The following is a 4,644-nucleotide window of genomic DNA, read 5'->3' on the forward strand; positions in this document are numbered from 1 at the left end:
ACTAGTGTAGATAAAGGATAAAAGTACATAATAAAAGGAAAAAGATCTTGGTGTATGTGTACTTACATGTCAGTAAATCCTTCACATTGCAAAGACTGGCAGCTTGGGCTCACTTTAACTGGTTTCTTCTGTGCCCTGTCGTTTTAGATGGGTCTTTGCCTTTCAACTTCTTTGTTTCTCTCTCAGGATAAATATCTACAAAACAGTCAGGAAGCAGACAATATGTAATTAGTTTTAGCTTTTGTACATCTGAATTATTCTCTCTAAAAAAAGTATCTCTTCTTGAGTTAAGAAATCATATCTACATGTAAAATGCAGGTGCTCAGATTGTTAGAAGCAAATATTACTTTTGAATGACAAAGCTCCGTCTGTCTCCTCTTGATAACGTTAGTCCAGATATGTAATATGCTGCGAACAGGCCAGACAGGAAGATAGGCTGGATTATCTCAAATTACTTCAAATTAAAAGTTAGCAAAAAGCATTAACGTTACATTTAAACAATAAACGAATAAGCAAGTTATCAAAGGTCCTCGCACATCTCACTGCTTACTTTAACTGCTTTAACAGCACCGTTCAGAGTTTTCGTGACACACACATCCTCCGTGAGCGGCTGACCACAAGTTGCGAGCCTTCAGTACGCGTTTTATTTCGGCGGCCGTGTTAACAGATGCCTGCCTGTGCAAATTTGTTTTACATCATAAAATAATCACGAGAAAGTGTGCTGATCAGCACGACGTCACAATGAATCATAACTTTTGTCAATGAAGCTTGTAATTCTTAACGTAGGAACCCAGAGATGTTACGCCTATACCCGATATAAGGCCGGGGAATGTGTAAAATCCTTCCGCAACCGTGGTGCCGAATCCCCGCACAAGCCCCTCTCGCGCTACGCGGACGGAGGATTCGTTAATCTACGGTTACCGCAAATTTTTATGACACCTTAATATACCACTACAGTTATGAAATGTGAAAAATAAAACAGAAATAAGTCACTTACACAGCTGTGAATGGTTATTCTTGCTGCTTCCGAATGTCGAGCGTTGAAGATAATCCTGCCTCTTTAGGTTTGAAATTTTACAGCAATAAGCTGTATGTTTGCATCAAACCACCGCATCACCCCAGAATGGATTGCGGTTTACAGCAATATGCTGTAATATAATAAATACAACCTGCTGCTGTAAAATATTGCTGTAATTTTTACAGTAATACGATACAGTGCACTTACCACAACCAAATCCACCAACATAACTGAAACAGCTCAAACCATAGCATTCTCAAAAGATCAGGCACCACAAATATGTGACGTATCTACAGAATGCATGGAGCTCAAGTCAAAACCTCAAGGTGCATAAATTGAAATAAACAAACTTTGTCCCAAATGTCCCAGACCACAAAAAGACCTAGACTCGAAACAAAAACTCCACAAATGTTTAATATTTTCTGTGCAAGAAGTTACATCACCAAATACCATGGAATTATTGAAGTATTGAAAAAATGATGAAATCTTATTATTAACTGTGTCATATTCAACACTGGCGAAATTTGTGAAAGACAAACTGGACCTTTGAACGACTGACGCTCAAGACATTCAAGAACTTCTGCTGTCCAGTAACTTCCTCAATTCTACTACACAAACACTCTTCAGGTTATCTTCAGAATATGCTTGCAGCTATATTTCTTCTTCTTGTCCAATGGGAGTCTATGGCAGCCCAATTGTAGTAATGGCCATGAATAGGGATCTGACCAACTTTGGGGTCTCTAGAACTAATGCCATGATTCAGGCAACCCATTGCCTGTGTTATTCCAACATTCTACTTGTGAAAGTGCACTGGAAAGGCAGTCAAACCTGTGACTTCCCACCTGTGAACTCATACTAGAGTGATGTACTCACAGTTTTGAGTTTTCGAGTCAGTTTCTGGCACTTTGAAGAGCTGTTCTCTTCACGGATAAATCCCTGTTATCACTCTACAGGGCAGATGACAGACAGCCTGTATGGCGTTGTGTGGGTGAGAGGTTTGTTGATGTCAACGTTGAGGATCGAGTGCCATGATGGCAGTGGGGTTATGGTATGGATAGGCTTATCTTATGGACAATGAACACAGGTGTAATTTATTGCTTATACTGTGACGAGATCCTGAGGCCCATTGTTATACCATTCATCCACGATCATAATCTCATGTTGCAAGGATCTGTACACAATTCCTGGAAGCTGAAAAAAGATTTTGTGAACAATATTTGAGAGAAATAGGTCTATTCTGGACATAGAAAAAGTCTTAGATCTCAGCATCAGCTCATGAAATATGGGGGCAAAAACAAAAGTGTAGCGTTTATAATTTTGGTCAGTGTCCTTGGGAAAAAAGTTTTGTCACAAACCTGGTTTGAACAATCAGATATATTTGAAGAAATATGTACATTTCTGTTTATATAATCTGCACTACTTAGTATAAAAGACTATTAAATCCATCAAGATCTTGGTAGAAAATGAAGAAACAAATTCAAAAACAGCATTACCAGCTTCAATAATCAGCTTCAGTGACAGTTTATTCTCCTCATAAGGCTACACAAGTTCTTGAAAATATGAATGCATCACAACAGTCCTGATATAAACCACAGAAGAAGAGATTATTCAGTCCTTCAAATGAGAAAGATCTCAGGTGAGAACACAAAACACTCTCTAGTCATCTATATGTGTTTGGCTTCTGTTACATTTCATGTTTACACTAAATGGGACCCCAGTTATTACTCCACACCTCCATATTTTATTACCTAATTGATAGCAACTTAGAATCATTGCTTACATACCATTTTCATTTTTATCACCCTGCTGAAAAAAAACAAACAGCATATGCTGGTTAGGATAATATGTTATCATATTACACTCAAAAAAGTCAACTAGCCACTTGTTTGATTTGCAAAATACAAATATGTCTGATTAATACGATTATAACGAGTTTACTTCTGTTAAATGATTGATTCTTGTTAGTTGTAACTAAATTAAGAAATAATCAAATGAATTAGATCAGCACTTGTTGATTCAATGAGCCCGAGTCGCTTCATATCAACAACTCTCTCTGATGAGTCACTGCGCATGCGCAGTACTGCCGCTGCGACGGAATCACGTGGGTACAGACGGCTGGAAGCGCCAGCGGTTTGAACTGCTGCGTTTAAACGTTCTTCATCCTTGATATTGAGGGTAAGTACTTTATTGATATAATGTTCCAGTTTGCACTTAGTAACATGGGATAATAAGGAATTACACACTGTAGCGATGTTTCAAAGTAGGCTTATGTAAATTCCGTTGTCTTTGTCGATACAAGTTTCACCCTAACGTTAATATATCCGCTACAATTTATGCATTTCTGTCACAATTCAATGCTAACCACGACTATTAACTAATAACTATTAACTACATAACCTACGTTGAACCTGAAGTCTACCCCAACATTGGGAGAGGAAAGACTGCACAGTCGAACACACCATGCTCTCGTTTTTCTGTTTGTAAGTTAATGTAATGCTATTTATACGCTTTACTTTTACGTAACTTGTTGTATGTTGAATCAGTATGCACATCTCATCGCTCTTTTTAGTCTAGCTAACGTTTATAGAGCTTTTTTGTTTGTTTTTCTTGAGTTCCGAAATGTTACATATTGCTACCAAGCTTATTGAATACAGTTTGCAAAAATTGTCAAGTAAAATCTATAATGCAGTCGACCATATATATTAAATGTCCTAACAAATTGCAGTTAAAGTGATTGAATAGGTATTGATGGTTTTATTTGGGAAATATAGTATATAACTTATACACTTTGTTTGTTTTGTTTTTCACAGCAGAAAAAAAAAAATACATCACAATGTATAGCTGTCCCCATTCTCTTCTGGTGTGAACCTCACCTTTACATGGTAAGTAGTTTTTTTTTTAAAACACTCACATACAGTAATGTATAACTAACTATCCTTGAATACTGAACTTTTCTTTCTCTTTCAGTGACGTGTATGTGGCAGTGCAGGAAGTGTTGCAAAGGAGAGTTGCAGGTACAAATTACTTAAGCATTATAAACTAAACATTGCTTTGGAAGCAGCAGTCATTATGTTTGTGTACAGTAGTCAACATTTGAAGTGGATTAAAACCTTTTTAATAAAACTGTATTAATGTGGGATATGGGTAAGGTAAGAGACAGGTTTGGTGTTAAGGGTGGGTTTTTGACCTAAGGACAACTTTTAATTAACTTTTTTGTTGACTGCTATATATTTAATTGATGCATGCACATTGAAGACATGGGCAGGACTTAAAACCCATATGCATAGAGTCCACCTGTTACATTCTACACAGACAGTAACACGTTCAGTACTCTTAAGCTGTACTGCCGCTGAAGTTGATTTAATCTTGTCTCCACCCTACAGGATGACACTGTACATTCCGTACCAGAGAAGCCTGTGTCATCAAGTCTCTGTGCATCTACTTGAATGAAGACCCTGAAAAACCAGTCAAGGCATATTTGGTGAGTTGATGAGAAAATTTCAAAAGCCATTCTGTACTTGGGTCATGTTTATCCTTGTTTGCTACAACAAAAATGTGACATGAGAGAACACTTAACTTAAAATTGGCCTGGACAAATTGTTCAGTAATAGGAAACTACTGGTACA

The sequence above is a fragment of the Garra rufa genome, chromosome 4 (assembly GCF_049309525.1).
Source record: "Garra rufa chromosome 4, GarRuf1.0, whole genome shotgun sequence".
NCBI lineage: Eukaryota > Metazoa > Chordata > Actinopteri > Cypriniformes > Cyprinidae > Garra > Garra rufa.